This window comes from Apodemus sylvaticus, chromosome 18 (genome assembly GCF_947179515.1).
Source record: "Apodemus sylvaticus chromosome 18, mApoSyl1.1, whole genome shotgun sequence".
NCBI classification, from domain to species: domain Eukaryota; kingdom Metazoa; phylum Chordata; class Mammalia; order Rodentia; family Muridae; genus Apodemus; species Apodemus sylvaticus.
Genome location: NC_067489.1, coordinates 67,351,593 through 67,364,171, shown reverse-complemented (window position 1 = coordinate 67,364,171; position 12,579 = coordinate 67,351,593). Strand labels below are relative to the sequence as shown.

General features: G+C 43.4%; 1 pseudogene; it reads right to left on the bottom strand.

The window, feature by feature from the left end:
• Window positions 1–2,033: 2,033 nt before the first annotated feature.
• LOC127668492 (sorting nexin-18-like) lies at window positions 2,034–10,421 on the bottom strand (annotated as a pseudogene).
• Between the last annotated feature and the right edge of the window lie 2,158 nt (window positions 10,422–12,579).

The window sequence follows — 12,579 nt, the reverse complement described above, 5'->3', positions numbered from 1 at the left end:
GACCCCAGAAAACCAAATAACCCTATTAAAAATGGGGTACAGGGTTAAACAAAGAATTCTTACCTGAAGAACTTCAGATGGCGGAGAAACATCTTTAAAAATGCTCAACTTCATTAGTCATCAGGGAAATGCAAATCAAAACACCCCTGAGATTTCACCTTACACCAGTCAGAATGGTTAAGATTAAAAACTCAGGAGACAGCAGTTGTTGGTGAGGATGTGGAGAAGAAGAACACTCCTCCACTGCTGGTGGGGTTGCAAATTGGTACAACCACTCTGGAAATCAGTCTGGTGGTTCCTCAGAAAACTGGGCATGTCTCTTCTGAAAGATCCTGCTATACCACTCCTGGGCATATATCCAGAGGATTCTCCAGCATGTAATAAGGATATATGCTCCACTATGTTCATAGCAGCCCTATTTATAATAGCCAGAAGCTGGAAAGAACCCAGGCATCCCTCAACAGAAGAATGGATGCAAAAAACTGTGGTATATACACAATGGAGTACTATTTAGCCATTAGAAACAATGAATTCATGAAATTCTTAGGCAAATGGATGGAGCTGGAGAACATCGTACTAAGTGAGGTAACCCAGTCTCAAAAGATTGGTATGTACTCACTAATAAGTGGCTATTAGCCTGGAAAACTGGAATACCCAAAACATAATCCACACATCAAATGAGGTACAAGAAGACCGGAGGAGTGGCCCCTGGTTCTGGAAAGACTCAGTGTAGCAGTATAAGGCAAAACCAGAACAGGGAAGTGGAAGGGATGGGTGAGAGAACAGGGGGAGGGAAGGGAGTTTATGTGACTTTCGGAGAGTGGGGGCCCCGAAAAGGGGAAATCATTTGAAATATAAATAAAAAATATATCGAATAAAATTAAAATACATCGTAAAAAAAAAAGAAAAAAAAGAGAGAGAAGAGACAATATCAAGGTAGAATATTGGACATACCTGGGGGAGTGAGAGAAACACTGCCTTCATAAAGCAAAGGGTGCTTCTATAACATTTTGGGAGTTATCTTAGTGCGGAATCTGATGGAGATGTTTGGGAAGGAATGGAAATCTAAGGAAAATGAATAACAATTACTTTTACTTCCTGTTCAGGTAAAAGTAAGGGTTAGTGTGGCTATTAACAATCCTGATAGGAGTTACTAGTCAATGAAGTGCCATTTTCTTTTTCTGTAGGCAAGGGAAATGACTCTAATCTCTGAACAAGATTACTTTTTATTAAATACTAATTTTGGTTTTGATCTTTTTGTTTGTTTGATTCTAACCACCAGGAATCCATATGTAATCTATCTTGAGCTGGGCAAATCTTGGGATTTTAGAATATATGGACTCCCTGAGAACTAATTAGATTTAATTTTTAGGAGAACCTGGTTATTCCCTTGACCTCAACATAAATTAGCTACATAAACTTTATTGAATCCTAATAAGTGTGTGTCTTCTTCTATAGGCTTCAAAGATTCCTGTGATTTTTTTCATGCGTTAGACTCTAAGGTTCACAGTGCTGATGAAATCTACATGCTGTCCTTTTCACATTCACTTTGAATAGGTTTAAAAAACTAGAAACTGAGAACCTGTGGAGATGTATATATATCCTAATACTTTAGACAAATAGTACTCATATTGTTGCACATATATTATTGTGGTTGTCTATCTATCTGTCTGTGTATCTATCTATCTGTTTGTGAAAATACGTTATTCCTTACAATTTTTCAAACAATTACAAAAAATATTTTTGAAGCCACTAAGTCTAAGAAAAGGCAATGTATGTGTCAGTGTGTCAAATGACATGAGCCTTAGATAATTGACATCACAATTGTCCATCAGTCTGACTACTAAATGAGCCTCAGACCTCAGTAGTTTGTCTACCAACTATAGTCACCAATTTGATGTTTAATATGAAGAAGGCAAAATAAAATTTAAATTCTATTGAAAGATTCTCACTTCCAGGCTCCACAGAAAAGGTATTTTTATATCTAATTTGAATCTCATAATAGACTAACCATATCAGGAATTGTTATCTATTTATTCCTCCACAAAATGGATTTCCCACTTCTTGGTCACTTTTTGGGAAAATATTATTTGTTGTTGTAAAAACTGCTGCATCTGTGATTTAAAGTCTCTTACTCTAATTTGATGGAAGTGATGAATCTTGGCCAATGTGGTAAAGGAGATAGTGTTACAGCGGTCTGGAATGACATCAGCTTTATGACCTCCATCTTCCCTTCTTCCCTGTGTAGCCAACTCTCCTTTCCTTTGGTAAGAGCTCCTTTCTGAACATGGATGATGTCTGGGAAGTTGGCCAGGTGCCCCTGATACAGCGCTAACAGTCCATGACCAGGTCCATGGCCTGCCTGGGCTGCTCAGCGAAGAGTTGGCTGATGGCGTCATAGGCGTCTCCAGGGAAAGCAAAGGCCTGGTTCAGACCCGCGGAGAAGGCCTGCTGATGCAGCTCAAAGGCTTAGCTGCGGCCCAGGAAGGACTGGCCCACCTTCTGATGCTCCTTCTTGAAGCCAGACACCTGCTTGCGGGCGCACGCGAACTCGTTGGCAGTGTGGTTGAGCTGCAGCGCGCCGTCATCCATCTTGGGGAAGGATTTGAAGCAGTCTTTCTTGCTCTCCACCTCCTGCAGGTCCAGGGCTGCAGCAGGTGGTGTGCTCAGAGAGAGGAAGAAGTTGGAGCCACCATCTCATCCTTCTCAGCCTTCTGCTTACCCTGTTTCCAGGCCTTCTCATCAATGCTGCTGGGACAGCTCAGGAAATGCTGGAAGACATGGCACTGCACCAGCACAGGGTGGCTGGCCATGTGGTTCATCCAGCAGATCAGACCCTTCCTGCGCTTGGAGATGAAGTCCTTCTCGAAGCGTCTGATGGTCTGCTTCTCGGGCAGATGGGGCACCGAGATGACGGGAAATTTCTCTGCCAGGTGTGCATACAGCCAGTCCAAGTGCTGATAGCACCTGTGCACGGGCACCTGGGTGTGCATGGGCACCAGCTTGTGAGAGATGCAACTCTTCAGCCCTTGAACTTGGTCTGCTCGGTGGGGTCGTAGATGGTGCACTGGAAAGGGTAGGGGTTTTCGCGCCACTCGGGCCGTAGGGACCCAGCACCATGCACAGCTTGTCCCCATCCTTCACGAAGTCTGATGCCTCTCTCTCAGCACCAAGGCCTCCAGGCCCCACCTGACAGAGGTGGAGAAAGATTGAGGTTGAGGCTCACGGAGGCGGAGCTCTGGCTCCAGACACTTGCTGAGGCAGGGGCTCCAAGACGCCGCGTGAGCCCAGCGACAGGTCCGAGCATGTGGACAGAGGTACCCGCTGGCCGCGCTGCCACCCGCCGCTGCTGAGTCTGCGAGGTCTGGGTACGCGCCGCTGCCCAGCGCGCCTGGCTAGTCGGCCACCGTGGAGCTGTCGTCCCACTCGTCTTTCCAGTCATCATCCCTGCCTAGGCTGGCCTGGTGACCACGGAGGAGCTGCTGGGGAGACGGCTGTAGGGCGCCCCTGCTGGAAGGAAGCTGGCGATGCCAGCTGCCAGCAGCTGGAAGGCAGCAGGCAGCGCAGCAGGCAGAGGCTCAAAGCCGCCGGGCAGCGCGTTGGCAGAGCGGGAGGAGCTCCCTGGCCTCAGTCTGCCGGTGGGCCAGGCTCGGGCGTGCAGATCACCTGTACGGAGGAGGACGGGAGGAGACCGCGGTGGCCGCGGCTGCTGATCCCTTCGAGCCAGCCCTCCATGTCCTGCTCGCTGCACTAGCTCAACACCTCCTGCTCCTGCAGTGAGATCTCAACAGGGTTCTCCGACTTAAAGCCTTAGAGCGCCTGGGCACGCAGAACCACGTTCCTGAGCCCTGCGCACCGAGCTCGGGCCAGTCCAAGGGCTCAGCGGTCACTATCCGCGTCCATGAACAGGAAGGGAGCTTGGAAGGAGCTTGGAAGGCAGCACAAGGTCCGCTTCCTGCTCTGCTCTCGCCCTCCCTGCAGATCCCCTCTGCTAGCAGGAGCTACTGCTGCACAGGCTGCTTCTGGCCAGGGTGGGGCCCGGGCCTCTCCTCAAGGTTTTCTTACCACTGGTCCCTTTGCATGTCTGTGCCTAGATGAGGACAGAAAGTGAATCTCTAAGTATCCTTGTTGCAATGCTTACATTCCATTCCACATCTGTCCCAGACACACACTTTTTCTTCACATCTATTAGATCCTTCCCTATTATTCTCACCACTCCTTGCTTGTTGGTCTAAGTGAAGACACAGATTATGTCTTTTCATATCACAGCTGGCCCTTTACACATAGACACAACCCAATCTCCAGACCGACTTGCTGCTAGCCAGAGCAGAGTTGTAAGTGAGGTGGTACTATAAGTACAGGACTAGGCTGAGGGGCCAGGTCATCACTTGTAAATGTTCCTAGATCAAAACATGAGGAGGACACAAAGTATTCTGATCTCCAATGCTCTGTGGAGTAGAAATTAATTTATGGGCAGGGGGTGAGGCTCCAGACATGGCTCAGTACTCAAAAAACATCTCATTCAATCAGAACTTATTTGATCTCAGCACCTATATGTTTGCACATAAGTTCTGTACTCAATTTCTAATTTCCTTGGGTGACCTTGGCTCTAATAAGGAATTCATATACACCTACATATCGACCAAAAATTCACATGCACAAATTCTTCTGAAAAAAATAGAAATCCATGAACATAGAACTCTGTAACCGTGTACTGGCTCATGAGCCTGCCTGGGTCTCCTCAGTCTTGATGCATGTACCTAAGGGGAGGTGGGGTGGGGGATCAGGCAGAGAACCCATGGGGAAGTAGAGAGTGTGGAGTTCTAGGGGAAGCTTAAAGTCCCTGAAAATCCCAAGACAGCAAGAGAAGGAGAACATGGAATATTTTAGCCAGCTGTGTATGGACTTCCTACTCAGCCATTAGCTCTCCTTGATTTGAATCAGAAAAAGAATAATAGTATTTATGTTGTAGACTCTGAATGTGTTTTCTGAAGAGACCTTGTGGCTACAAGTTGAGGACCTGTTGGAGATAATAAAAGATAGAAAATCTTGCCGATTTTCCTATTGTTTAGCGTCCTGAGCATAGGCCCCTCAGGAGTTGCTCTAGGAGTTTAGTGTGACTGGGATAAACTACGTATATATGTTTTGGGCTGAGTTAAATGCCAAATTTAAACAGTGCCTAAAGGAACATGGGATGCGGAAATTCAGCAATGAAGAAGGAACAAATGTTCTGAACTTCATGATAGTTTAGGTAGAAAGTTGCTAATATCTTTCCTTTCTTTTTCACTAAGGTTCAAGGTAATCAGATAAGTCACCCAGAAGACAAAAAGTATGCTATTCTGCCTTACATCTCAAGTCCTGCTTCTTGGGATAGAGAGAGAAGTACACCAAGACATCTAGGCAGTTTGGATTACATAGTTAGACCTGATCGCAAGTAAAGCCAATTCTAGAGAGGAGAGAAGGGCTGTGCTGATATGTTGGTGATTCTCCATCAACAAGCAAAGAACCTCTCAGGTGATTTCATTAACACACTTAAAGAGCAGTTTATCCTCCTTGCTGCTGATATTTTCCTGTTAGCATAGTAAGAGGCATTTGTAGTCTATGAGGTGTCAGGTACAGTGACCTGTCTGAATGACAATCATGCATTTTTGAGGTAGGATATCCATATAAGGCAGGCTGGCCACATGATTTTCTTGCCTCAGCTTCAGTGAGCTTTGAGTGACAGTGCTGTTGATGTTCTATTTAGGCCAGAGTTACTGATAGAGCATGCTCAAGTTCTGGAGAACCAAACTCCACACATCACCAATATAGCTGCCATAAGCTAAAAGATACTAAATGGTTACACAAAGGCACAGGTGACAAGAAAGACTCATTGCTCACAAGCTCTGTTGCTGTGATCTCTTAGGCGACTTACCTTTAAATGGTCAAGAGAGATTCAGAGGGAGCAGCGGGATGAAGTTTTCCACAGACTGAATGGAGCCACCTGAGGAGACAGAGATTCTAAGATGAATGAGGGAAGTGGCATGCCTGTCACTTACTGTTGAGTGCCTCTCCCCTCTGCATTGTGAGAGCACTATGCATCTATCTCCATCTGTGACATGGCTTTCTAGATAGACGTATCAGGCTGAAAGATTGGCCACCACACTGGTCCTGCAGTTGGCATTCCAGGACCCTTAGCCATTTTATCCAGAGATATCTGAAAGAGAGAACATGATTGGACAGCTGTTAGGGTCCCACACATTTTCTTTGAAGTCCAGGAAAAGGAGGAAGCAGTGGATGCCACAGTTATTTATCATGAACTAACACACAAGTCTGGTTTCATGGTGACTCAGGGCAGTTTCTCAAGTGTACAGTAGATTAAATGGCTATACAATTGGAAACAACCATTTTTCAATATGTGTGTCTACATGTGCCTCTCTGTCATGGGAGGTTTCTCCAATTGTGTGTGATACATGAGTATGTACAGAGATGAGGGTCTCCATGAGTGAGAGATTATGCTTGTAGATGTGAGCATTCATACATGTGTACTTAGTTCTGTGTGGGCCTTCTCTGCCTCTATGCATACAGCACAACCAATAAATCAGAGATTTTGTTCTCAGGGGCTCTTTTGCTGCCCTGAGAGCCTGTTACCAAGACTCAAAGTGTATTTGAGCAAGAGAAAGATGTGAGAAGGCTGGGCTACACTTGTCAGGCAGGAAGGTCAATTGTGTTTGGAAGAGGGATGGAAGCTTCTCTGGATTCCCCTATTTAGGAAACCATGAAATGGTCTATCAGTTTAATCATCCATATACCCAAGAAGCTGCATCACATACTGTTTTGCAGGTGTGTGTTGTGAGCATAGGTGAAAGCAGGGCTTTTCACAGAGCAGCTTACAGCATAAATAAAACATAGATTTCTGTATAGGTCAAAACTGTAGGCATTTTGACGGGAGAGCTCATTTCAACTTACTTCAAGTTGTACAACAATCTACCTACCCATTTGGTTCTCACTGTTTACAGCTCTGTTCCCTATCTTCTGCTTCCATCAGTATCTTTTCATACTCCTGCATCTGCTTTTGTCCCCTCTGTCTGTCTCCTGCCCTGGTCAACCCCAGTAGTTTTGATCTTTCTATTGGCTGTCAGATATTGGTAATTAGCAATCAGCAGTAAGGCAGTGCCAGAATATCTATTGGATTGCCACCAGGCAATGACATTCATATTTTGAGCAGCTGTAGATCAGCAAAATTTAAAATCTAAAACACAGTGATGGTTCAGAAATGACAGCATCAAACTCCTGCCATCATTTAGCTCTTTGTCACTACAGATTTAACAATTGAAAATACAGAGATGCACCTTCATATACAGTAAGAAATGTCACCTGAACAGTGGGTGGATATGTGCACACAGCATGCAAATATGGAGGTCAGAAGACAATTTCAGATGTTGCTTTATGTTACCTTCCACTTTCATAGTTGTGAGCCAGCTTATGAGGTACTAGAAACTACAGTTGGATCTTCTGCAAGAGCAGTACATGCTCTTAATCACTAAAGCATCTCTCTACCTCTCATCTAAGATACTTAGCATTTATTGGCTTGTTTGTTTGATATGGATCACTAAAGGGATAAAGGTTTGGAGGCCAGCAGATAATTTCAGGAAGGGGGTTCTCTTCTAGATCTGTATATTTAATCTGAGAATGAAACTTAGGTTACCAAACAGAAAAGCTCAACAAAGTAAGACTTAGCAAACAGACAGAAGGAAAGAGCTCAAGAGAAGACACAAGGAACTGAGACATATTTTTACACATTCAGGAGTCCTATAAAAATACTAAACTGAAAGTTTTGGGGAAGACTTGTTTGCACACCCCAGTACACCCTATGTTTGCTGCCTCACTGTCTGTGTATACAAATAAGCTTTGATCAGTTGACTTAGAAGGCTTTGTTCTCCTTGTGTCTAGTCTATCCTATGGAAAGTATATTATTTATTCTTATTTTACTACTTCAGGATTTCCTGAACTCTGAGGAGAGGGATTTAATTGAAGTATCTCATATAGAGTGGTGTGCTGCTCGCTCTCTCTCTCCCCCCCATCTCTCTCTCTCTCTCTCTCTCTCTCTCTCCCCCCCTATCTCTCTCTCCTCTGTGTGTGTCTGTCTGTTTGTTGGTCTTTCTGTATGTATCTCTGTCTCTCTATCTCATAATGTCTGATTGTTTGTATTTGTTCCCATCAGATACATGAAAAACCTCCTCTGATGGCTAAATAAGGCACTGATTTATGAGTATATCAGAATATCACAAGAACCAACCAAATTGTTACATTTATTTATATATGCATATATTTTTAGATCTGTAGGATTGATATTATTTAAGAGTTTTGAATATCTAGTTTCTGTTCTTGGCCACTCAAGCAGTGTCAGATATGTGTGTAAATCCGTTGAGGCACAGGAGTGGCAAAACTCCTCCCCTGAGCACCTCCAACTGCCAATTTCCATGCAGAGAACACTCTAACTGCCCTACAGGCCAGCCTCAGTCTTCCCCATCCATACTCCATCCTTACAGAGTAGCCCAAGCACACATGTTGAAATCCCACCAATCCCCATCTTCAAAGATTTGTGCCAAACCCCAAGAACAGGTATATATCCCTGTCTTCTACTCAGTTTGTTGCTGGCTTTCATCTGAGCACAGGCAGCAAGCCCAGTAGAAGTTAAGTTTGGTTCTTCCTCCCAGTCCCATGCTCCCATGAATAAGACTCAAACTCAAAATATATTTACATATACTCTAGTCATATAGTTTGGCTAATTTCTGACTTGATCATAACAAAAATTAACCCATTTATTCTAATTCATATTCTGCTGTGTGTCTGGTTACCTTTGCTCAGATACCATGGGCCTGTCTTGTCACATATTCTCAGGTGAATCTTCCAATCAGCACTGTCCCAAAATACTTTCTGCTTCTGATATGTCCCACCTCCTACAGTCTGCCTAAACTATTGGCCAACAGAATTTAATTGACAGGTGTCTGATCTATACACACAGAAGATATTCTCTCCACATACCTCTCTGGGTTTTCCCCTCCCAACAAATCTGTGGTGTGAGATTTCTCTGGCTGTGTGACTCTGTAGTATTCCTTGTCTTCTGATTGCCAGGGTACTTTTCTATCCTTGCTGTAACATGTACAGAGCATCCCATCTCATATGGCATGGCCTGAACTCAGATGGTTTGTTTACTCCCACATCTTTTGTGTCACCATTACAGTAGCATATTTTGCAGTCAGGATTTTAAAAATATTTTTAGCATTTTTGTTTTTTGAGCATAAGTGTTTTGTATGAATGTGTGTGCGCACCATGTATGTCTATCAGCTATAGACGTCAGAAGGTCATTTCCGAGACCCTTGGAAATGCAGGAAGTTAGAGGCAGTTGTGGGCCATCCTATGAGAGCTGGAGACCAAACCTAGGTCGTCTAGACAAACAGCCAATGCTCTTAATCACTGAGCCAAGCTCCCAACCTGACACTATTTTCTTTCTGTATCAACTGAAAGATACGTGAGGCATAAGAAATCATATTTTCATTTAAACAGAATATCTGTTCTTTCTTACGTTGGACCTTACAGATTAAAAAAAAATGGGTATATGGGTTGCCTAAAATGAGGAGTCATGACAACATCCTTAGGAGAATATGCTATTCAGCTATACTACGGTTGCTCTTTTTACTCTGTGTTATATATCACTGACTGATTTTAGTGAATTGTTCACTCCGTAAAGATTTTTTTCTTTCTTTCTTTTTTCTTTTTTTCTCCATATGCCTTAACCGGAAGAATGGCTGCAGATTGAGATATCAAAAATCCCAGAGAACTATATAATATATTCATATAACTCTGCATGTCTCTTATTTAAATTTCACATTCCTTTAAAAGTGCTTATTCAGTCAGTAGCTGCTGAAGGAGGCTCTTCTGCTGGGCCTGGGGGTTCTGTAGTCCTTATGTGGGCTTTTGAGTTCCCAGTGGACCAGGCTGGTTCAGGTGAGGGTCCCTGCCTACCAAATTCACTGTACACTGGACGTCAGCAAACACCTGAACCTGCTGCACCTGTAGAGCTCCTCTAGTCCGTAGTCACCACAGAAGAACTCTTCTGTCCTCTTGTCCTGGTTTCCATCTGTGTCTGTTGTGAGAATGTCAGTGGATGAGAGCTGGTTGCAGTAGAGGCCTGTGTGTCTCAGTGCTGGATCATTCATCTGCTCAGAGCACACAGCATTCATCCCCGGCATCTGCAGAGAGCTCATTTGCATCTGGACCATCATTAGATTCATGTTCTGAAGATTCGCGTTTGCACCTGCCATGGACACGGTGAAGCTCATGTTGTAAAATGCTGATTGTGCAGGTGCAGGATGGCTCGGGACAGCTTGACTGAACACATTGCTGTTTCCCATTGCTCCTTGCTGCCAGGCCTTCATGTCTGGTGACTGGTACCCAGAAGTGGGCGGGGTTTGTTGGAGCAGAGAGCTTTGCTGGAGGGGTGCCGGGCATCTGCACCATGGAGCCCCCAGGGCTCAGCATCGGGGAGAAGCTGGCCTCGCCTTGGGGAACCAGTCCTGATCCCGAATACTTGAAGACATTCTGCTGCATCTGAGGACAGGACCAGGTGAATGGCGTCAGTCTCCAGCTTGCCCTGCCTGAAGAACAGGCATTTCAGCTGCTCTCCAAGGCAGCCAAGATCTCCTCCTCCATGGCCGCCCCGCCCTGCTCGCTGCCCCGCCCCCCATATATTCCCCCTTTAGGGAGCAAATGGAATGAAATTAGTCATGCCCATAAAGAGGGGAACCACTTTTTATTAACAGACTTTCGGTAACACAATATAGGCTTTTTCAGACACAACTTCCAGGCTATAAAACAGGGAGGGAGTGGAAGAGAGAGAGGAGGAAGTAGGAATTCTACACTCTGGAACAGGATGCAGGCAGGGAAACATAGTTTATTATTTATACTTATTATTATTAAAATATTATTTAAACTATTGACAAGAATAGTTATCTGGAGTCCATTTGATCTAACGTGGTGGATACATGTCAACTCCCTCAAGTATAAATGAAGTATTTAGTAGAATAATGTTCAAGTTTATATTTAGAAGACATCCTTAAAAATTTAAAACTTAGAAATTTTGACAGTAATAATATGTATTTATAAATGTGTATATATGTATGCTTGTATATTAATTGCTATGTAGCCCTACATATTAATTCACTCTGTAGATCAGGCTGGCCTCCATCTAAGTGATTTGCCTGACTCTGCCTCCAGTTCCAGGATTAAAAGTATCTACCACTAATCCAAGACACTAGCATCAATATTTTAAAAGCCTGAAGAACCAGGTCTACATTAATAGCCTATTAGAACTCTATTCATTCCTGTTAAAATTGTGAACTTTAGAAGTTTTCATCTAACAATAGCATAGGAGAGGAAATCTGAAACATTATTACCTTTAGTTGCTTTCTTAAATTTTTATAACTTTCGTTTACAAATCGTAAATCAATGTTTAGAACACTAATTATTTAAGCGTTTACTTCCTTAAAAATTCTAAGGAATTGTACTTGCAGGTTTTAAGCTGGTTTATAGACCTTCACAATTTACTTTAGCTTGAAACAGTTTCAATTCATTTACCAGGAATCCCAGATGTTGGTTAACTGAGAGTAGTGATTGCAAAGCAGTATTTTTAAATAAATTAAGAGTAAAAAGTTTACATAGAACTTGTTTTGTGAGATTGTCTCTTTAAGAGGGAAGTAGGTCAACAAGGTACACTGTGTTTCTCTTTCTCAGCAAGAGGCCTACAAATTTTAGAAAACTGTAACCTGGGGCCCCAGTTAAATGAATTAGAAAGGCAGCTATTGTCTTGGTAAATAAACTTAGGTGTCTGCCCTGTTAAAGCTACAGTTAGTAAATCCACATCCTCAAAACTCTGAAAAGAATAGATTGTAGCAGAAGTATAAACCAAATTGTCTCTGTTTCTACTAAAATTGCAAAGACTTGCAGGCTACCTAGATATTTGTCCTGGCTTCCATGGTCGACAAGATGGCTTCCTTGGCCAGTCTTTAGCTGCCCTACAGGAAAGCATTAAGTCTTCTGTTGCTGCTCAAGATAGCATGGGCTTTCAGCAGCCAGAAGCAGAAGGTTTGAGAGATGTTCCTGTAGAGAATGTACTTGGGAAAACTGACCTTATTTGACAAGGCAGAGTGTCCACAGCCTGAACAGAGCCCTGCTGGAGGGAGAGGCATGGGCACAGTTCTGTCTAGTGTTAACCACGATCCAGTTGCAGTGTTTATCATGCCCATGTGTCAATTAAATCACTGAATAGTTTGAGGATCATTTATTAAGTAAGCCTGATTTTAAATAAACTTTCCTTGGTTTTAGTTATTAGTTTTAGGATTAACAGGGAGCTAAATAAGCTTTGTCACCCATAGGAATGCAGTAACTCTTTTCAAATTAGTGGCATTCATAAGAGTAGGAGTTGACAGTTCTATTCTTGTTAAATTTGAGCCTTACAATTTTGAGTTGAGGATTTAAACTGAAGATCTTTTGGCATCAAAATAAAATGTTTAACCATAAATATACTGCATAGAGAGC